Source organism: Meles meles, chromosome 4 (assembly GCF_922984935.1).
Source record: "Meles meles chromosome 4, mMelMel3.1 paternal haplotype, whole genome shotgun sequence".
Taxonomy (NCBI): Eukaryota; Metazoa; Chordata; class Mammalia; order Carnivora; family Mustelidae; genus Meles; species Meles meles.
Genome location: NC_060069.1, coordinates 12,114,336 through 12,137,771, shown reverse-complemented (window position 1 = coordinate 12,137,771; position 23,436 = coordinate 12,114,336). Strand labels below are relative to the sequence as shown.

The following is a 23,436-nucleotide window of genomic DNA, read 5'->3' as shown; positions in this document are numbered from 1 at the left end:
AACTGTAAGAAATAAATATTTTTTGTTTATAAGCCATCTACTCTATGGTATTTCGTTACAGCATCCTGAACAGACTAAGACAAATGGTATTCAGCTGTTTATTCATTCCTTTGTTTGTTTATTCATTCATTCATATTAATTTATAAGCCAGGGCATTCTAGGAAATGGAGAAATGACTAGATCAGGACCCTCATGCAGTTGGGGAAATAGGAGAGGAGTAAAGGGCTACACCTCAGCCCATACAGTTAAATCTGTTAACAAAACCTTTTGCAAGGAGACGCCTTTATACAAAATCATATTTGGAAGAGGGGGGGGAAAAGGCAGGTATCTTGAGAAGCTGTGCTCAGACCATAGAGCCTGAACCACATGTTAGCAGTTAGGGAGGAAATGACTCTTAACTGTTCAGATTTCCTTCTATGCAGTGAGGGAAGAGTGAGAGGAGGCCATTTTTATGTTTGTTTGCTAATCATCAGTGTCAGCCTTCAACTGTCTAGTCTCCTCCCCTCCTATCACACACATTTTCTCATATTAGCATAGCAGGTACTCAGATGTGCTAAAAATAAAACTTACCTTATGTTCCTTTTTTTTTTTTTTGAAATATTTTATTTATTTATTTATTTGAGAGAGAGAAAAAGAACATGCGCAGCACGAGGTGGGGTATGGGAGGGGCAGAGCATGAAGCCTGATGCAGGGCTCCATCTCACAATCCTGAGACCATGACCTGAGCTAAAACCAAGAGTCTGACACGTAACCGACTGAGCCACCCAGGCACCTGACTACTGAGATCTTTGAGGGATTATTTACAGTCCTTTACCACTTCTGTGTTTCCTTCAGGTGCCCAGGAGATGTTCTCGTTCTCCCACAGTATGGTAGCGTCCAGGGAACCTGGTGGCTTTCTCAGACCCATCTGCCCAGATGTACCATGCTGGGTACCAGCCTGAGCCCCACCTGGGGCAGGGTCCCTTCTGTATTTGGGCTGTCCCTAACATACCTCAGGTTTTTATTACACCACCCACTGTTATTTTTCACTTTTACATCCGACATTCAGTTTTAGAATTTCCATTCGGTTCTTTCCTTTTCATAGTCTGTATTTCTTGGTTGAGATTCCCTATTTGTTCCTTCATCACAAACATTTTCCTTTACATTCTTGAGACTCATGATCATAGCTGCTTTAACATCTTCATCTTAATTCAACACCTGGCTTATCTTGAGGTCAGTCTCGGCTGACTCATTTTTCTCTTAGATATGGATTACTTTTCCCTGCTTCTTAACACCTAGTAATTTGGGACGGTATTGTGGACCTTTGTGAATGATACATTGTTAAGACTCTGGATTCTGCTATGTGACTCGCAATAACATCGATTTTTAAGACACCTTAGCAGGCGGTTAACTTTGCTGGACCGGCATTCCAGCCTTGGTCTCTCTTGCTGTGGGTGCCGCCTGGAGTCTAGCTCAGGGATCAGGCAGAGGGTGAGCACAGAGTTAATGTAGTTCAGTGCTCCCCATCTGCAGCTCACTCACTTGTAGGGTTCTGTCCCCTCGTCCCGGGCTGCTGTGATCACTCTGAACCGTGTCTTCTGATTCCTTAGCTGGTGCGACTGTAGGCTTCCGTTTGAGTTTGGGTTGCCCTGCAGGGTGCTAACTGGGGCCTAGCCTGGGTGAAAAAGCCATTAAAAAAAAGGGAAAACCACCCATGGAGGTTTCCATTTTTCAAGTGTTGCCTCTCTTCTAGTTTCTACCTATTTTTAGTTGCCTTTCATTGCCTTCAGAGAGTCGTCTTTTGATTTTTGTCTGGAGTTTGTTTGTCGAGAATTGGCTCCATATAAGCTACTTTACTGTGCCCACTTTTTCTTTTTGCATACACTATAGGGGCCGGATATTGGGTCTCATTTTCTGAGGGACTTACAAAGTCCACTCACTCCTGCACCTTCCTGGCTGCCGTATGGGGTGATCGTATGTACTCGGGAGGTTAGAGAGATCTTTTTCTGCCTCTTTAAGATTTTTTTTTTTTAATTTTAACTCTCTTTGAACAGCAGAAACTTAAAAGCTTTTGAGACCTCTAAGACTTTTCTTTGTCTCTCTGCTGAAATAACCATTTCCTGAGCTATTGCTGCCACACAGTTTAGCTGGCTCCCCAATCAAAGAGAAGGGGTGCGCTGACAGGATATGTTGCGAGTGGAAAGACTATCAGTATTTCAAAAACCCTATTCCTCCCTACCAGGCATCACACCCATGTTGAGTGATTACTTAGTTGTGGTTTAGAACGAGCTAGATTGAAGGTATCTCATATTTAAATCAATAGTTTTAAGTAGTTAAAACCTTCTTATTTCGTTCATTGATTCATTCAAGCATGTTTTACTCATTAAAAAAAAAAAACCCATTTAACGAATGCCTATTATTTGTCAGGCCCTGTGCTAAGTACTAATTATGGAATGAAAAGTTGTGCTTATTAAAGAAATTTCAGGTGTCAGCAAACATTATGAGGGAGGCAGAAGCAGGCTCAAAGCTATACTGGTTCTGTGATTTTAAAATGGCTGGGGACAGAGAGGAAAGCCCAAGGATTGGGAGTAAAAAAACTCAAGTTTAAGCCTAGTTCACCATTTAGTAACTGCATCCCTTTGGGGAAGTCTCTCAGTTTCTCCATGGCCCTATTTCCTTTACAATTACCAGCTCAATGTGGTTAAAGTGAAAGCTTTCTAAGAATAGGAACAGTGCCAGTATATTCCCTGCTGTGTCCCTCTTCGAGCATAGAGCTGGCACGTAGTATGTTCTCAATAAATAGGTTAACATTAAATGAGTGAGTAAATAATAGCTTGTTTTTAAAAATATATATTTATTTATTTGACAGACAGAGATCACGAACAGGGGGAGCAGCAGAGGGAGAGGGAGAAGCAGGCTCCCCACTAAGCAGGGAGCCCGATGTGGGCCTTGATCCAGGACTCTGGGACCATGACCTGAGCCAAAGGCAGGCACTTAGCCAGCCAGGCATCCCAATAATAGCTCTTACTGCTTTTTTGATCATGAACTTTAACTGGACATCTTTAGAATTACTAAGATTCCAAGTTAATGTGGGAAATAGTCCTCTAATTGGACCCCACTCCTTTAGTCTTCTAGCTACCAGATATGCCTATGATGCCTTCCAGAACATCCAATGGCTTCTAACAGGTAATATCAATCAGCAGAAGCCAGCTTATGCTGCAGAAAGAAACAACTTGTAGCCCCACATTGGGAGGGGGAGGTCCTTGCTCAGTGGGGAGACTGCTTCTCCCTCCCCCCTCACTGCTACTCTGCCTGCTTGTGCTCTCTGTCTGACAAATTAATTAATTAATTAATTTTTAGAAAAGAAAGAAAGAACAGCTTGTAATCTCAGTGACTTAGAACAAATCATTTCTCTTCATGTTATATAAGCCTTACAGGTTAGATGCATGGCTTAGATTCCCACAAGCATTCCTGGGTCAAATGTTGCCAGTGGCCTTGCTAGAGAGAGGAGAGAACTGTGGAGGGTCTCGTCCTGGCAAGTCATTGTCACAGAAGTGATACACATCACTTCTGCTCACAATTCATGGGCAAGAACTAGTCCTATAAGCCCTCCTAGTCCATCACCAGGAGCTAGGAAGATCACTTCTACCATGGGACCAGGAGAGGACCAGAAATATTTAGGGAACCGCACTGATGATCACTACAGTCCTGCCGTGTAAGGAGGATCTCGAGCTGGTCCACTTAGGTCCATCTAAGTACAGGCATCACAGAAATAGGTAGGAGCATCTTTCATACTCAGATCTTCGCACTGTCCCTGAGTGTGTGAAGAGCCCTACTCTCCATCTCAAGGGCTAAATGGCATCTTAGGCTACTAAATGAGGTTTGAACTCAAGGAATAGTAGTTAGTCCTCCTGGTTGACCCAGAGGTCATGTTCTGTCTGCTGTTTATGGGAGTTCATTGCCAAATGTAGAGGGAAGGATGAACAGCATTTTTCTTTCCTCTGCTGAAGATCTGTAGTGCTCCTGGACAAGTTCCAAGAGTTGTTGTCTAGTTGTCTACAGGGTTTCCAAGTGTTATTCTGGATGATTCTCCCTTGAATGGAGGGAAGCGGGCTTCTGAATTCTGACTGTAGTCAGTCTCCGAGTCCTATCGATTGCTCCCTGTTGACATAGCCCTCTGTTTCTTTCAGCTCACCTTGCTCTTATTTGGCAGCTTTGGTCTATATTTGGAAAGTGTGTGTGTGTGTGTGTGTGTGTGTGTGTGTGTGTGTGTACAGGATAGGGATAGGGAGTGGCTAAGGAAAGAAAGGAGAGTGATAGGGGACAATGGTTCTACTTGAGTTCACATTTTTCCACTTTTTATTTATTTATTTATTTATTTATTTTTTATTTATTTGACAGACAGAGATCACAAGTAGATAGAGAGGCAGGCAGAGAGAGAGAGAGAGAGGGAAGCAGGCTCCCCGCCGAGCAGAGAGCCCGACGCGGGACTCGATCCCAGGACCCCGAGACCACGACCCGAGCCGAAGGCAGCGGCCCAACCCACTGAGCCACCCAGGCGCCCCACATTTTTCCACTTTTTTAAAAAAGATTTTATTTATTTATTGACACACAGATCAAAAGTAGGCAGAGAGGCAGGCAGAGAGAGAGAAGGGAGGAAGCAGACTCCCCACGGAGCATAAAGCCTGATGTGGGCCTCGATCCCAGGACCCTGGGATCATGACCAAGCCGAAGGCAGAGGCTTTAACCCACTGAGCCACCCAGGCGCCCCATCCACATCTTTTTAATTTTATATCTGGACCTTGACTTTCAAGACCCCAAAGCCAAGAATTTTACTTTTTTCCTCTTGTATTGCCATGATAACTCTCTCTTGTGGCACACTGTGTCTTCTCTAGTCTAAACTGATGCAAAGAGCATTGGTACAGCATCACGAGAAATACAGTGGGAGAGGGGAAGGAATGGTGGTAGGAGGGAATCACATAAATGTATCAAAATCTTATTCCACCATTTACTTAACGATTTACTTCCACAATCTTTTTTTTTTAAAAGATTTTATTCATTTATTTGACACACAGAGAGAGATCACAAGTAGGCAGAGAGGCAGGCAGAGAGAGAGGAGGAAGCAGGCTCCCCGCGGAGCAGAGAGCCCGATGCGGGACTTGATCCCAGGACCCCGAGATCATGACCTGAGCCGAAGGCAGCGGCTTAATCCACTGAGCCACCCAGGCGCCCCACAATCTTCTTATTTTAATCTGTAGAATGCTTCTATGTATTCATATATACGTATGTATGTATGTTCTATATGTGTGTGTGTGTGTGTGTGTATGTATATTCATTCATTCTCTGGTAATAATAAACCTTGTTCGCAAATGCAAGTCAGTAGAGATGTCCCAAGAATGGGATAACCAGTGAAGGGCTATTGGTGCGGAGAGCTTTTGGGAAAGCCAGAGGGTTCCTCAGGCTGCATGAGGGGAACAAGGCTGCAAAGAGCAGCATGCTTCACAAAATACTCCTGAAATTCAGTCTCATGGCTCTTTGCTCCAGAACAAATTCTCTCTCAGCCACAGGAGGGCCCCTGCTCCCCTGAACTGCTTGTTGGACAGACTGGGAATTCAGAGGAAAAATGAGGAGTGGATTCAGGAGCCAAATAGCAGCAACGATGTCGCTATCTATATCGTTATCTATTTATAGTGGAACAGTGTGAATGGAACATTTGGCAATCATACCTTCCCTCAAACTGGTGATGCCTGTGGCGGCATTCGCAGAGCAGAGTCTGACCACACTGTGAACCAAAGTGCTCAGCCTTGGCCGGTCAATGCACACGTGCACAACATCCTAACAAGCTCCCTGTCCCCACGCCAGTTCACACCCCCACACAGCTGGGGGCGTCCCAGGGCATGTTTGGAGCCTGGCACAAGTGTGCCCTGCTCCATGGTGACCAGGGACACCACAGACTTGCAAGAGGTACATCTGTGAAGGCTTTGCCTGTCCTCGTGGACAAAGGACCGGGAGTTCTTCCAGAACCGCTGGCTCTGGGGCACAGAATCTGGCCTCTGCCACCAGGCCTCCTCACAGAAACCAGTGTCACCCTACGTGGGGCCGGCTTCTGGCCTCCACTGAGTGCGGAGCAGCTGGCCTGACCTCACTGTGGCAGCAAACCCACTTAAAATATTAACCGCGATGATAAAGATGAATAATTCCTATACCCCCAGGGCACGTATGAGTTTAGTTATCTTTCCCATCAGCCCTGAAATGCCGCTGTTTAGTTGTTCTGTACAAAATCTTGCTTTCAAAGCCCTGTGAAAACACGGGACAATAGCTCTTCAGGTCCTGAGGCTTTTGATGGGTCTGCTTTCTGCATAAGTTGTTCTTACTCTTTACAGAATAATAGGGGCCTGAGTTATTTTGAGCTGAGTTGGGGGGTGCCGAGTGTGGTGAAATTATGAGCTGGGGGTTGCGGGTGGGGAGAAGGAGGGCACTAAGAGAGGTTTAGTTGGGCTTCTCCTTCCTTCCAAGCTTCAACGTAGCTAAGGTGAAAACTAGCTCTGGCTGCCAGTACCCATGGCCTAATCATCTCCAGAGTGGGGTGACGCTGCTGAGGCCAGGAGAGAGAAATGCTCCAGTGGGGTTCCTTTAACTGAGCTTTTGCAAGAATTGTACAGTCTGGCCACGGCTGCTGCTTACGCTTGCCTGGGCTGGCTTAACTCCTCTCGTTTCCACAGGGGGTGTGGGGAGAACCAGCTTCCCCATTAACTTGGGCCCTGCATTTTATCGACTGCAAACACTCAGGATCCCAGTTCTGGGGCCATCTGTGACCTGTCGTGCTATAATAGCTTGGTTTTCCCCGTGTTCAGCTCCCTCCCTGAGTACTTAGTGTTAAATCATAGGGGGAGGAAGTGTGAGCAGAGGAAAAACAGCACTATTACATGACCCCCGATGAGACCGCTGTGATAGAATTAAAAGCTGCCGCCCTAGGACATTCTAACAGATGACATTGTGAGGTTGCCAAGGTAACCCACCAGGATATAGTTCCAGCATCTTTGGGGTTGACGCTGGGTAGGCGAGGTCAGTCAGAGGTGAGTCCCACCTGTCCAGGGTCTATCCCCTGGCTGGCCAGTCCATAGCAGCCAAGTGGAAAATCGAGGTTGACCTCTACACAGCACAAACGAACCCAACATTGACTCCTCATTGGGCATTCCAGGTGAAAAAGAATGAGAGTATTTCAGATAATTGTTCAATGGAGGTTACCCAGTGCCTTGAAAGATATGGAGGTTAATGACTCATCCATTCATTCCACAAATATTTATTGAACACCTACTATGTATCAGGTAGGAAGTATCAGAATATCTAGGGGGAAGGTCGAGAATTCTAGAAAACCCTAAAAAAAGGCAGATCCAATTAGGGAAAAAAAGACATTTACACATTGTTAATACTAGGAAAATATTGAGTGGAAGAAAATGGAAATAATCAGAATAACTTATTAACCCCAATGATCAGGTGTTTTAAAAATGTGCAAAAATTTATAGAGTGAAAGTGATTTGCTTAAATGAAATCAACCTCCTCCCCCAACCACAACCAGGTGGTTGTGCTGCATTGTCTCTCTTTCTCTTTATCTTCATTTAAATACTTCATGTCTACTTGTGCATTTCTGGCTAACACCTATAAAAGCTACTTTTTTTCTCTGTGAGGTAAGGATTAGAAAGGATCAGGAAGACTTCAGATGGGCCCTGACTTGCAAAACTCAAGGCCTTGGCAGATAAATGACATAAAGATCCATTCCTCCTTTTGGCCTCATAGGTGAGTGTTCAAAACCAGGGTGGTGCCACTAGACCCTTGTGCCCATACACTTTTGTTTGCCCCTGGACCTGGGCTGTCACCTGGTCTTATTATTTTCTCTCAGAGGGCAAGCCGAGGAGAGAGAGCTGGGGAGACTTTTACTGGTGGTGGTGAGTGATGCCGGCAAGTGCTGAGCTGGAAAGGGAAAGGAACAAAACACAGACAAGAATGGTGTTGGGTGCAGGAGGGAGGAACACATAACGGATGGCCATGGAAAAAGAAAATCAGGAAGAAAATCTCTGAGAGGCTATGTGAAACAGGAATTCCTGAAGATAAAATAGCTCTTCCTTAACCCTTGGGGGGTGGTTATTAATACCAGAAGGACCTTATTAAAAAAACCACTGGGGCCCAAAACCAGCCCACTACTCTCTGGGCTTCGATGCCTAAGGCCCCCTCTTTGCCCAACCAGAAAATGTAGATAATTAATTAGATTATGTCAGCTGTCATGTTGCAGTCCTATTATAATATTAATAATAACGATGATAATAGCTAAGTTATAGAGTGCTTCCTAAGCAAAACCCAGGAGGAAGTGCTATTTAACAATTGAGGGGAACAGGCCCAGAGCAGTTAAAGCACTTACCCAGATCACACAGGGAGTAAGTATAAAGGCCAGGCCAACCCCAACTGGCTTTAGGATTCTTGCTTTTAACCCTTACATTGTAATTTTGTCTTGTTTAAAAAGTTCCGAGAAAAAAATACTTTTTAATGGGCTCTCTCCCTCATGCTTTCACTTTACCAAGTCAGCCCTGCCTTGGTGCTTTATTTATGTAATTGTCCCCTTGGGCAACCTTAAGTTGTAGTCCAAGATGGTTCCCCAGATCTCAAACCTTCTGGCCACCTGAAGTAGGTGGAATGGGGCGTGGCAAGGAGATGGTGGCATTATCCCTCTCATTAATCACTGACTCAATAAATAACTTAGATGGGGTGGGGGGACACCTGTGGAATGGGGAGGAGGAACTGTCCACTCTCAATTATCCTCCCACACCCTCAGCCCCTTGGTGGCAGTCACCATCCAGCACCCCAGCTAGGTGCCCTACGCGCCCTCCCGCCATACACAACCGTGGTTAGGAGGGGTCGAGAGGATGGATCACTGAGCCTCCGACCTGTGCGCGGAGGGGCAGCGAAGGTCGCCCGCGGGGTGCGGCGCGTGCGTTGCGCAGGTGGCCCGTCGCGTGGAGGAAGCGACGCGGGGCGTCGAGGGGGTGTAGGGCGCCCAGGGGCGCGGGGCGGGCTCGCTGCTCCCGCGGCGGCTGTCAGGGGCCGGCGGCTCCCCCGAAGATGCAGCGCAGCATATTTTGCACATGAGTTCAGAGGAAGAGGAAGTGTAGCCGGCGGACGCGCAGCGGCGGCGGGGGCGCGTCGGGGCTGGAGCCGGAGCGCGCCAGGCTCAGGGCGCAGCGAGCGGGAGCGCGGCGGCCGCGGGCTCCGCGGAGGGACGGACGCACAGATCGCTGGAGGGACGGACACCCGAGCGCGCCGCGCCGCCGCTTCCCGCCCCCACCCACTGGCGCCCACGCCTTCCCCGAGCCGCCTGCGCTGTATGGCACAAACTTTACTCCCGGGACGGAACACGGTATCTTGGGGAGCCCGCGCCAGCGCCTTCTCCTCAGCCAGTTCCGAACGGTAGGTGAGCGCGCGGCAGGACTTGGGGTGTAGGTGGGCACAGGCCCTGCCATCTGGCCCCGCGGACCCGGACCGCGGCGGACTGGAGGAGCCCCGCGTGGCGCCCCCTTGCAGGTTGCGGCGGCTGCCAGAGGGCCACCGCCCCCCCGCAACCTCATCCCCGGCCGGGGTTGGATAGGGTCGGCGCCGATCCACAGCACACAGCGGTCTTGGCCAACTTTTTTGGGGGTGATAAATCGTCCCTGGCACCCTGTGGGGAGAGGCACCTAGAGCAGTTTGTCAGGGGTCGTGGGCTCTGCACGCTCGCGGCGCCAAAGAGGGAAGCAGAGGGGAAGCTTGGAGGCTACAGGTGGGTCTGGGACACAACTGCAGGGGGTCCTTGGCAAAAATCAGACAGGAGCTGGACGCGAAGTACGGGTTCAGGATGGCGCGAGGCTGGGTGGGGTGGGGAGTTGGGAGGTGGCTCTAGCTGCCCTTCTGCGTGCGCCCTGGGAGGTGGGTTTGTTGTTGGCGCAGGGGTGCTGGATAGATGGGAGCAGACCTGCCGCGCGTCCAGAGGACGCGCCGCGGACACCGGAGGCACAGAGACTCTGGGCGCGGGGAGTCTCCGGCACTGAAAAGGGCATCTCTCTTTCCGTAAGGGGATTTCTTTCCTTGCCCTAACCCACATTCCCAGGCTCAAGGGACGCCAGGGTAGGTCTTGGGCCAAGGTGGGGTGGTGGCGGTGTACATTTCAGAAAACCCGATTGTCAGGCATGCAACACTCCCCCACCTCCCCGGACCAGGGCCTGTGCCCTTGACCCAGGATATCGCGGTCTTGGCATCGAGAACCACGTGGAAGCCAAAAGTGCTAGACCCAGGCGCGCTCCCTGCTGCCTCCGGTTTGATCATGCTTAGCTGCCCCTTGTGGTTGTGGGTGGTCCCTGGGGACACTGGGTGGTGGCAGTGAGTTTGTTGGGGGACTTAAACAAAATGTATGTATGTATATATTTTAAGTCTCACACAAAAGCCAAATTTGAGTGCCTGCCCTGGGTTTCAGGCAACAATCTTTCTTGTAATTGGTACAGCTGTTTTCAGATGCTGGGCGCACAGTCAGGCCAGGCATCTTCCAGCCCCTGCCATCGTGTGTCATCTCAGGATAAGTGAGGCCCTGCCAGGAAGGAAGGCGGACTTAATGTGAGCCACCTCTGGGCCTGTGGGTAGGGCACGCTATGCACCCCACTTGTCCCTGGCTGCCGGGATTCCGATTTGTACCTCTGAACAGCTGAATTCCCAATGAAATTCAAGTGACCCCAGATGTCACCAAACCCCACAGAGGGGTTAAGCAACAAACTGTTTGGGGCTCTTTGGTGCGTGCGTGTGTGCTAACCTCGATGAAATCACTTTAACCTCAGACTGACTCTGCATCCTCTTTTGCCTTCAGCAGGGTTTCTGGTCCTGAGAACTGGGACTTCATCCTCTGTATATCAAGTCCCTGGGTTGGTCTTTCTTTGTTAGTCTTTTGGCTTAATGGACACCGGGCAAATGGAAGTGGAGTGTTGTGCAGTTAGCTAATAGATTGGTGCAGGAATTGAAAGAGAACAAATTAGGAATGAGTTCTTTTTCTCCCTCTTGAGCAGGAATTTTTGGCTTCCATTCAAATAATTGCTTTGTCTGTAGGGAAACAGGCAGAAAATCTTTGGCATGAGTGATGGGAGTTCCTGTAAAGCTACTTGTGTTCTTCCAATCTTCACTTTTCTGCAGAACTGAAACTATATGGGCCCATGGTCTGGTCGGCATGGGTGTCTTGTTAAATTTCTATCTTGGGGGGGGGGGGGTCAAGGAGTGGGTATTATGACTCTTTCCCCACCTATCTCATTTTTAAAAATATAAAAATGTTGCAAGAATAGGGGCGCCTGGGTGGCTCCGTCATTAGGCGTCTGCCTTCGGCTTGGGTTATGATCCCGGGGTCCTGGGATCAAGCCCCGCACCAGACTCCCTGTTCAGCGGGAAGCCTGCTTCTCCCTATCCCACTCCCCCCTGCTTGTGTTCCCTCTCTCGCTGTGTCTCTCTCTGTCAAATAAATAATAATAATAATAAACTTTAAAAAAAAACCAGTTGCAAGAACAGTAACCATTCAAATGCCCATATCTAGAGAGTAATTTAGCAGTACTGGCTTTATTACACATCTGTCGATCTATTCATCCCTCTGTCCATCTTAAGTCCCAACTTAAGTCCCATCCATCAGTAAATCTCAACTTATTGTTTTATGCACTTTGAAGTAAATTATAGACATTGACACAGGTCACACCTTAATGTTTCCATGCACATTTTATTATTCAGAGTTCAATATATGTTCGTGATTGTCTTAGGGTAAAATGCATATGCATAGAGTGAAATGCACAAATCTTCTGAGTAATATTTGCATAATGTTTTGATAGATGTGTACACCTGTATAACCCTAGTTGCGATCAAGATAGGGAATATTACCATCACCTCACAAAGTTCCTCATCCCCATTTCCAGTCCATCCCTGCCTCCTTTCAGTGGCAATGACTGCAGGTTATTTTTTACTATTAGTTTAGTCTGTTCTTGAATTCCTGTAAATGGTGTTCTATAGTATCGTGCAAAGCTTCTTCCATTCACCATATTTTTTTTAAAGATTTTATTCATTTATTTGACAGAGAGAGAGAGAGATCACAAGTAGGCAGAGAGGCAGGCAGAGAGAGAGGGGGAAGCAGGCTCTCCGCTCAGCAGGGATGCAGATGCGGGGCTCGATCCCAGGACCCTGACACCATGACCTGAGCCGAAGGCAGCAGCTTAATCCACTGAGCCACCCAGGCGCCCCCATTCACCATATTTTTGAGATTCATCCATGTTGTATCTCTCAGTATTTTGTTTTTTTTTTAATTGCTGAATTATATATTCCAGGATATGTCCATACCACAGTTTGTTAATATATTCCTCCCATTGATGGACACGTGAGTTAGTCCCAGTTTGGGGGAAGTATTGTAAATGAGGCTGCTATGAATATTTGTGTACAAGTCTTCCTAGGGACATATGTTCTCATTTCTCATGGGTAAATGCCTAGAAATAGAATCATTAGGTCACAGAAGGGGTATATGTGAACCTTATAAGAAGCTGCTGGGTCTTTCCCCAACACGGTTGTACTATTTTTGTGGCCCTACCAGCAAAGAATACAAGTAAGAGATTCCAGATATGACAACCCTGTTTTCCTGTCCCAAAGTCAAGGGTATGGCTTGACCAGTGTTTCGGGGCTAGCGGGGTACAGCAATTGGATACCTGAGACAGTCCAAAGCACGTTGCTTTTTTATTGGTGGAGGAGTTGTGAGAAATCTCTAACTCTGCCAGTAAGTGAGTTCACACTTAAATTATTACAGATGATCAGACAAATATTTTACTTGTTGAGATCTTCAGAGAAGGAAATTCCACAGGGGAATGTACCCTTGGTTGTGAAAGAAGATTGATTGAGTACTTTCTATATAAAGGAAAAATAACTCCCAAACCCACAGAATTCCACCACACTTCTGCTAGCTTCTCCTGGGGGATTTCTGACGTATTGGTCTGGTTGATGTGAACTTGGTGGAGGAGATTCCCGTTGGATTTCACCGGCTTGCGCAGCTGGCTGCTGAAAGCCGGTTGTGTTTGCTTTGTGAGGCAGATCAGGTTTGGTTTTTTGAAGGCTCAGAAACCAGCTCTGCTGTTAAAGTGATTTGGCCTGTCAGTGAGAGACATGACCTGTCGACACGCTCTCGTGGTCCTGGCTGAGAAAAACGGGCCAGGTCCCCTCAGGTCCCCTTACCCTTTGGTCCCGTTCCGTGGACCAGCAGCTGAACCCGGCCTTGGATGATTCAGAAAACAGGAATGGAGCCTCCCAGATTGCGTGGGACCCTAGAATGAAATATTTGCATCTGGCCAAAGTGTCTCAGTGGGGTCAGATGACAGATGGCACAGAGTCTCGAGTCTTTGCACTGTGTTTGGAAACTGTTGTGATCTGACAGCCTAGGACAGTGCCTGCCACAGGGTAGGGGCACAGTAAGTCTCGGCTGAATGATTCTGGTGACTGGGTGATTGCCCATCTGGGGGTTGACCGTGAATGCCGAGATGTCCCCAAGATGTATTTCACGGGTATTGTACTTCACCGTAGCCTTGGAAACAGGTTCAAAGTGTTTCGGCCTAGGAAAACCTGCCGACTGTCCACTTCTATTTTAGTCCACTTCTATTTTAGTAGCACTGTTCTTATTTTATTGCAGATTTCACTATTGTTATTAACAAAATAATAATTATAGCTGCCACTTTCCCAGTGCTTACCCTTGGCCTGGCACTGTTAGGCACTCTACGTGCATTCTTTGAATTTAATCCTCAGAAGACGCGAGTGCTACTCTTATCTGCACTTCAGCCTTGAGGAAACTGAAGCTTAGCGAGGTTAAGTAATTTGCCTTAAGTTCACTTTTTCATGTTTCTTAGACATAGGGAAGAGACCGTGACGTTCTGGTTTCGCAAATGAGACTACGTCTACAAGCACAGATTTCCAAATACATGAAGCCATGGGGTGACAGACACGAAAACTGGAAAGGCACAACCGCACGGCGAGAAATGACACCCCGAATCACTTTCTTCCGTCTATGTTTTCTGAGCTTGGGGCAGCCAGGGCCTGTATTGAGATACCAAGTATTTTGGTGATAATTTAAAACACTGTTGGTTGGCTGTGATTTTAGTTTCATCGGAGGAAAAGAAAAACGTTGCCAGCTATTAAGTGTCCTAGCTGAGCAGTCCCTCCCCTTGGCCACCACCTACAGATGGCCATGTACATTTCAATGTAAAATGAATTAAAATGAAAGAAAATAAAAATTTCAGGTCCTCAATCCCATTAGCCACATTTCAAGTGCCCTAGAGCCACACGTGGTTATTGGCCCGGGCCTTGGATACTGCAGAGGTGGAGTATTTTCATCATGGCTGAAAGTCCTGTTTGCCCTATAGTAAGCATCTCTCTCTTTTCCTTCATCGAAGAATGGGCAACACACTTGGCTAAGGCTTAGGCTCTTTTTTCACTGACAAAGAGAAACATTTAGCCAGACATTTCTTTTATGTTTACCTTTTAAAGGTTTTGCATGTGTGTGATCTTTCCTCCTATTCACATTCAGTTTTTGATGTAAATTTAAGTTTCCCTTTGCTCCTGGGCCCCCAAAGGGGCTTTAGTTATTATCATTGCATATTTTACCAGAATGGTTTCTGTGAAAAGATTGGTACAGCAGTCAAGTGATGGCCACTGCTTGAGCCCCGTTAATTCCTTGCTCTCCAAATAAGAATTCGGTTGAGCTTTTAAATATGCATTTGTGTGACTTACTCCCCACCTGGGCTGAATTGAGGAAGAAGAATCGGCTCTCAGCGGGGCCAGAACCAAAGAGCTAGAAAATCAGGTCACATTCTACGCCTGATGGCTACCTGCCAAGACAGAGATGGAGGAGACACTATTTGGGGTATCAAGGGCTTTGCTTTGGAGTTTTCTTGGGTCTGACTGCCCTTGTGGCGTGTGGGGAGTGCAGGAGGGGGCCCAGCAGCTTCCATGTCCTGGTTGCACAGGACGACGCGGGGTGGCTCGTATGGTGTCCTGGCTTGCCCCTCTTCTGTGCTTCAAAGGAGAGGGGACTTCTGCCCTCAGGTGTTATGGGGCACCCACACCAGCCAGTGGTGCAAGTCCGTGTCAGCTATGATTTGCCCTGCTCCTCTGATACTGAGCAATGCTTTCCTTGTTTCTTTTTAAAGATTTTATTTATTTATCCGAGAGAAAGAGAAAAAAAAATGAGTGGGTGTAGGGACAGAAAGGAAGGGAGAAGCTGATTCCCACCGAGCAGGGAGCCCTATGCAGGGCTCGATGCCAGGACCGTGGAAACATGCCCTAAGCTGAAGGCAGACGCTTAACCACCTGAGCCACCCAGGTGCCCAGACCAGCTGTGAACTGACTTTATGAAACTGTATTGGATGTTTCCACATTTTTTCAATCAGGAAGCCAGCTGCTCTTTCAATGACAACTTTCTCAAAATATCCCATTTTGTTGTTCTATAGTCAGGCCCCCTTGACTGTCAGCATTTATTTCTTGCAGAGGATTATCAGCTTCCATTCATGTGTACTTGACTGTGTGTGTGTGTGTGTATGTGTGTGTTTTGAAATTTCCTACTTTGTACTTCACCCCTAGGAACTACTTCCTGAGGAACCCCTCAGGTTTCATGGAATAGCTCCCAAATTCCCAAGTTTGAAGAAATTATTGTAATAGATCTCATTCATACAGTTGAATAAGGAGAGAATTGGTTAATCACAAAATCTGGTGAATGGAATGTGACTGAGTCATGTATTGCCAAATTCTGGAAATATAAAGCACAAGAAATCAGATTGTTCATTTAAACACTTCTGTAACTTAGAGAGGATTTTGGACCTTTTCCCACTGTCTTGGGATCCCATATAAGCACCGTTTGCAGACGGGTATAATTATGGCCATAGGCAGGTCAAAAGAAGTCTTTAAAGTGGATAACAAGTAATAATGGTAAGATTTCTAATAATAGTTAACCTTTATACTACTTTTTCTATGTATCAGAGCTCTTCTAAGCCCTGTTCAGTATTAACTTATTTAATCCTCACCCTGCCAGTGGATTTTGGGGGTATCCCCATATTATAATTGGGAAACCTGAGGTTGAGCAGCTTCCTCGAGATCACACAGTTAGAAAGTAGAGACACTGGTATTTGAACCTAGGTAGTCTGGCTCCAGAACCCATGCAGCCAACCCTTGTGCTGTGCTCTTAAGAAGGTAGATTTCCCAAATACTCCAGAATGTCCATCCTTTACCAGATAATAAGTGTCTGTCCTAGTCCTGTAGGATGTTGATTTAGTAGGTATTTATCACGCATCTAGGGGCGTCTGGGTGGCTCAGTCAGTTGAGCATCCGACTCTGGATTCTGACTCAGGTCATGATCTCAGGGTCATGAGATCGAGCCCCACATCAGAGTTCATGCTCAGCGTGGAGTCTGCTTCAGATTCTCCTTCTCTCTCTACCCCTCCCACTGCTCATGCACACTCTCTCTCTCTCAATAAATAAATGTGCATCTATTGGGGTGGGGCATTGGGATAGCTGCTGTTGGAGATGAAGAAGACATGATTGCTACCTTTAGGAAGTTGGCTGTCACATGAGCAGGTAAGGCAATACCAAAAGCTCCAGAGCTCTCGCTGGAGCTCAGGACTGGTCTCTACAACTGCCCAACCCACATGTCTACCCAATGGAGTTAACACATGTAAAATAAGATCCCGTCTTTCTCTCATAGCCATCCCCAGCTTGGAAGGGGGCCACTTTAGTCTTCCCGTTGCTCAGGTCACAAACCCTAGATGTGTCTTGAATGCCCTCTTTTTCTCACGCCAAACTACCAATAAATTCATGAAAATTATACTTTTAAAATATATCCAGAACTTGCCCATTGCTCATAACCCATTATTATTTGGTCTCCCCATTTCCACAGTCAGTCATGGCCAGAGTGATCATGTCTGCCCTTGGCTTGAAACCCTCAGGGCTCCCATCTCAGAGTAAAGCCAGAGTCCTTACCACCATCTGCACAGCCCACACAACCTGCCTCACCATGCGACTCTGATTTTGTGTGCCCCTGCAGCTACTCCCTTTTTCCCCCAGGCAGGTCCTGGAAACTTGCACTTGCTGCCCAGTACACCATCCCCCTCATCCCATGCTCTTTTTGACATTACTTTCTGGGTGAGACCTTCTCTGATCATCCTGTTTTTAAGTATTACCTCCTCTTCCCTTGTGCTTGCTCTCCCTCCTCCCTGCCTTTTCTTTATTTCTTTAAAATTGAATTTCCTGTATTTTTGTGTGTGTGTGTGTGTATTGTCTGTTTATCTATTCCTGAAAGCAAGATCCTTCAGGGCAGGGTTGTTCCTTTTTTGTTGTTTTGTTAGTCTTTTGCATCACTTTGGTATCCTCAGCATTTACAATAGTGCTTTGCATGCAGTAGGTGCTTAATAAAGGTGAGTGTGATGGGTGATTTTATGTTTCAACCTGAATAGGCTAGGGTACTCAGTTTTTGGTGAGACAGGTCTAGGTGTTGCTGTGGGTTATTTTTCTTTTTTTAACATGATTACCATTTAAATCAAGAGACTTCAAGTAAAGCAGATTACTCTCCATAATGTGGGTGGGCCTCACACAATCAGTTGAAGGGCTTAAGAGAAAACACTGAGGTCTCCCAAGGAAGAAGGAATCCTGCCTCCAGACTGCCTTAGGACTTAAGACTGTAACATCAGCGCTTCTCTGGGTCTCTGACCTGTTGGCCTGCCCTGCAGATTTCTGACTTGCCAGCTCCCACAGTCACATGAGTTAGTTTCTTAAAATAAATCTGCCCTGCCTTCTCTCTATATAGATATCTACCCACACACTATCCTCTTGGTTCTATTTCTTTCTTCTTCTTTTTTTTTTAACATTTTATTTATTTATTTGACAGACAGAGATCACAAGTAGGCAGAGACACAGGCAGAGAGAGAGAGAGAGAGGAAGCAGGCTCCCTGCCAAGCAGAGAGCCCGACGTGGGCTCGATCCCAGGACCCTGAGACCATGACCTGAGCTGAAGGCAGAGGCTTTAACCCACTGAGCCACCCAGGTGCCCCTCCTCTTGGTTCTATTTCTCTGGAAACCCTAATACAGAGGGTTGAGATGGAAGGGAAAGTGTCAGGTTTGGGTTGCTCTGGAGGTAAAGGAATGGTGTCTGGAGAGTGCTCAGTGTGTACAAAAGAGAGCACTGGCTTCCTACAGTCTGACACCAGGGTACATGAAGAGGAACAGCAAGAGACTGGGAGGAAGTGGGTTGGGGGTGAAGTTGAGGTGAAGGACTCCAAACTGGGTGGTGTCTGTTTCTTATGCTCTTTGAGCCACTTGTGTGGCACAGAATGGTTAATGTGGAATTAGCCTGTGCTAAGAATTAGTGGGCAAGAGACCAAGGGAAGCCAGATGCAGGAAGGCCTTTGAGGTCCTAAGAGGGTGGGCTGGCATGGACAATGAAGTGGTGGACCTAAGGGCCTCCATGAGCACCCAACACCGGGCCAGCTCTAGTGGCGATGACAGTGGCAGGAGCAGGCTGATGGCTGGTGTTTTGAGCCTGGATGTTGCAAGGACAGGCTACTACCCTCAGAAGCAAGGAACACGGGAGGAAGAACAGGCCTTGATGGGCCAGGCATTGAGTTCTCTTTGGAGCATATTCATCAGGAATTTCAGGAAGGTTCTGGGTGAAGATGCTGAAAAGGGCCCTTGGGGCATAGTCACCTGGAGTTCACCAGACTGGGAGGGAGACTGGAAGGTTTTTGCCCAGAGCAGGTAAAGCAGGGCCCATGAAGGGATATGAGGGCTAAGGGGGAAACTATGTATTTATGTAACTTTCTTGAGTATACTCAACAATACCACATATTGGAGGTTCCCAAACTCCATTACAAAGGCACCCCAAGGCGCCACAGCACACTCGTGGGGGCGGGGCAGAAGGGCGTGTTTTTCTTTTTACATTTCTGAGGGGAACAGTGGTACTTGATGTGTTAGACAACACGCTGCCTGCCATCTGGGGGTAGTTCGCAGTACCAACGTTAGACAGCTCCGCCTTCCTTTGATGACGTCATACTCCTGTGCCGCGCCTTTTGGGTGGTTGCTAAGAAACCACGAACAGGAAAGGAAAGTGTTGGTGTCCTGCGTGATTCCAAGGTTTGAGAAGTTGTGCGGTGCCCAAGAGATGCGCACAGCCCGCTAGTGCTTGTGACTCAGGAATGAAAGAGGAAGGTTTATTCTTTCAATTTTGATGTACTGTTTTGTTTTGTTTTGTTTTGTTTTCCGAAAGGCTAGTAAGTTGTTTGGACAGAAATAATTATTAAGTTGTTTATTTTTTTAAAAAAATATTTTATTTATTTGACGGAGGGAAATCACAACTAGGCAGAGAGGCAGGCAGAGAGAGAGAGGAGGAAGCAGGGTCCCCGCGGAGCAGAGAGCCGGACGTGGGGCTCGATCCCAGGACGCTGGGATCATGACCTGAGCCGAAGGCAGAGGCTTTAACCCACTGAGCCACCCAGGCACCCCTAATTATTAAGTTGTTTAGACTGAACTACTTAATAAGTGGAACTTTAAGTATTGCTTTTAGCCTAGGGGTGCTGTGATGCTAAAGGTGCCAGGAAGTGGAACGTCTCAAACCGCTGTCATGTATTGTTGTGGGTGTCACAGGTAGATTGTGGAGGAATAAAAGCAAGGATAGAAGGGGGGAGAAAGGAAGGGCACGGGGGCTGCATCCAAAAAGTCTCATTTCTTCAAAAATAAAAGATGTGAAGCAAATAAAGTAAAATGTAAGCATTTGTTAAATCTTGGTGGTGGGTACATAGATATCTCATTTTCTGTCCTCATCTGTATGTCTGAAGTGGCTTATACCAAAAATGATTTTGTTTTAAGATTTCATTTATTTATTTTAGAGAGAGAGAAAGAGAGCATGAATGGAGAGGTGGGGAGCAGTGGGGCAGTGAGAGAATCTCCAGCAGACTCTGTGCTCAGCACAGAGCCTAACTCGGGACCCAATTTCCTGACCCCGAGATCATGACCTGAACTGAAACCAAGAGTTGGACGCTCAACCGAGTCACCCAGGTGCCCCTATACTGAGAATGATTTTAAGAGAGAGAGAAGGAGGGCGGGGATAGAAATTTAGGGGTGCACCTGTGTTTGGAAGGACAGCAGCGAGGTGGGAAGAGGGCATCTGAGGTACAAAGAAGTTCAAGAGATAGGGGTGGGATATCAAGGGGGTCAGTAGGGCCATGTTCTAGACTGGGGTTCTTAGCCCTGGCTAGGAGACTTAAGAAGGATCTGAGACTATACAGAGTTCAGAGTGGGGAAAGCTGAGCTTGCTCCTAAATTATTGCTTTGCAACCCTGGCTTGTCAGTTAGAATTACCTGCGGTTTTCAAAAATTCTGGTGATCAGGCCCTACCCCCCAGATGCCTGGGCATCAGGACCTTTAAGTATCTCTCCAGATGATTCCAATATGCAACCAAGGTTGAGGACCAGTGCCACGGATGGCCCAGGGTTTCTCATTCTTTACCGCTGCTCAAACTTCAGTGAATCACTTGTCATTAAAATGTAGTTTCTGGTTCAGCAGGCTCGGGAGGGCCTGGGATTCTGGATTTCTCACAGGCTCCTAGGAATTCCGGTGCTGCGGGTCTGAGAACCACATTTTGAGCAGCAGATTCTTCTGAAAGGGAGCTGTGTTTGATTAAGGGTGTTTGTCATGGGGACTGTGGGAAGGCAGAGAGGTGGTCTGGATCAGACCCTGACTGAGATGTGGGGGGAGGGGATAGCAAGCAAGTGCTTTCCTTTGGAAATGTAAATACCCCTTGTATTCCTTATCTTTTGCTGTGTAACAAATTACTCTGGATCTTAGCAGCCAGGAATGACAGTAAACATTTATTATCTCACAGAGTTTCTGTGGGTTAGAAATCCAGAAGTAGCTTAGCTGGGTGGTTCTGACCTGGGGTGCCTCAAGAGGTTTTGGTCAAGATGCTGGCTGGACTGGAGGCCATTCTGCAGATGACGGATCTGGTTCCACATGGGTGTTGAGCTCACCAGCAGTGTTGGCTATTGGGTGGAGGCCTCAGTTCCCTGTCCTGGGATTTCTCTACAGGGTTAATAGACTGTCTTCATACTGTGGCAGCTGGCTGTCCCCAGAGTGAGGGATCCAGGAGAGAGTAATATAGAACGCACAATGCTGCTGTAACCAGCCTTGGAAATCACACTCCTCATTTCTGCAGCCATAGTCACTGTGGGCGGGGACCACCTGTGAATGCTGCGAGGATTACTGAGGACCGTCTTAGGGGCTGGCTATCTTACCTCTTACTGTTTTAATGAAGAAATAATGTATGTGTGGCACAGAAAACTTGAGAAAACCATAAAGAGAGTGTCACCCATAATCTCATGACCTGGAGGAAATTTCTGGGGACACTGTGGTCTATGTCTTGCCAGATACAAAGAGAATGTATGTGTATGTATATGTATATACACATACACATATATGTATACACATATACATATATATACACACACATAAAATACATATGTAATATATAATAATATATGTGTATATGTATATATATGCACTCACTTAGAAAAAGTAGCACATACAGATAATACTGTTTCATATAGATTGTTCTTTATCCTTGACATTGATTCAGGAATACTTTAAACAGGTAAATTTTTCAGGGCTCCTGCGTGGCTCACTGGGTTAAGCGTCTGCCTTCGGCTCAGGTCATAATCCCAGGGTCCTGGGATTGAGCTCCATGTCAGTCAGGCTCCCTGCTTGGCAGGAAGCTCTCCCACTCCCCCTACTTGTGTTCCTTCTCTGTGTATTTGTCTGTCAAATAAATTTAAAAAAAATCTTTAAAAAAACAGGTAAGTTTTTCTTATTGAACTGTAGTTGTTGTACAATGTTATATTAGTTTCTGGTACAACACAGTGATTCGACAGTTCTAGGCATGATTCGGTGCTCACCACAGTAAGTGTAGTGTCACCATGCAATGTTATTACAACATTACTGACTATACTCTGGACTGTACTTTTCATCTCTTTGCCTTTCTTATTTTATAACTGGGAGTTTGTACCTCTTAATCCCCTTCACCTACTTTGCCCAGTCTGTCAGTGGGTAAATTTAGTTATCCTCGGGTTTCTGTCTTAGACTATGTTTGTAAGATATCAAGATTTGATACCATTTGAATTCTCAAGTTTTCATTTACATTTCGGGGTTGAGAGAGATGTTCCTATCATGCAAAAACGTCTTCATCTGGATCATCAGTTCTTACTTTGGGTAACTGAATGATGTAATAAACACGCTCGAGGCTTCAGACACGGGATTTGAATGAAGAAATAAAAAATGAGTTTGCCAGCTGATCCGGCATCATTGCCTATAATTGCCCCATCTCTGGTTGCTTGTCATGAGCTGTTGGCAATTGTTAAAATTAGCTTTACAGTCTGCCACGGATTAGTAGCAAGTGTGGTAAATGAGGACTCGCTCTTAATGAAACTAATTTGTATTTGGAAATATAACTACATTTATTGCTCCCATTATTTAAATGCACGTATGATAGTTGAGAGTAAAAATGAACGTTTAAACTGAAGTTTTAGAAACGTTAGCTGAAAAATAATCTTTTAAGGAAGTGATCCTTTTTCAAGCAGTTTTCCAGTGCCTTATGAGCATCTTGGGAAGCATTTCAGAAACAAATCAGAAATACTTAAAATTAAAATGTAAGGATTTCAAAATTGATAATGACACAGGGCTTCATGTCGCATTGCTGATTAGCTTCTTCTGGAACCAGGTCTGTGGCAACGTGCTGTCTATTTCATATTCCTGTCTATTTCAAATCCCGGGATTTCCTCTGAACATCTCGGGTGCTGTCCAGACTTCCAGAACAGCCCATCCCACGGCACCGTATACATCTGTTCACTGTCTTTCTCCTCCTTTCACCTCCAATCTCCTTGAGAGCAGGGCCTGGTCTTCCCATTTTTATCTTTCTAATCGGGGGCCTGATTTAAAGCAGACCTTAGTGAATGTGGGCTGAATGAACGTATGCATGTATGCATGAATTTAGAGAAGTTCCCTCTAGTGTGGACCTCACAGTTTCTGCATGAAGCGGAGCCACCTTGTAGCAAAGATACGCCTCACGCTGGGTTTGATTTGGAGAGAACTGATTTTCCAGAACATCACCATCTGAGGGCCCTCTGCTTTCTGGTCGTTTGCAATCTCTCATGTCCTTTCCTTGCAGCCAGGGTCTCAACCTCCCGTGATTACCTTATTTTCCTCCATAATCAGCATCCAGTTCCTCATTACTTTTAGCCGATTTTTGCTAGAGAACTGTACGTTTATTTTGGCTCTCTCCCTACTGCCTCGCCACAGGAAAGGGGAAAGACCTCCTCTTTTTGCTTTACGTTTGAAGAATTCTTGGAAGAT

General features: G+C 46.5%; 1 protein-coding gene across 1 annotated transcript in view; it reads left to right on the top strand.

Annotated features, from left to right (window-relative positions):
• The first annotated feature begins 9,143 nt into the window (after positions 1 to 9,143).
• The window catches only part of RFTN1 (raftlin, lipid raft linker 1), a 193,133-nt gene continuing 178,840 nt past the window's right edge, over positions 9,144 to 23,436 (top strand). The window contains exon 1 of the mRNA XM_046003505.1: positions 9,144 to 9,438. The gene's annotated coding sequence lies outside the window, so the exon portion shown is untranslated. The remainder of the gene's footprint in view (positions 9,439 to 23,436) is intronic.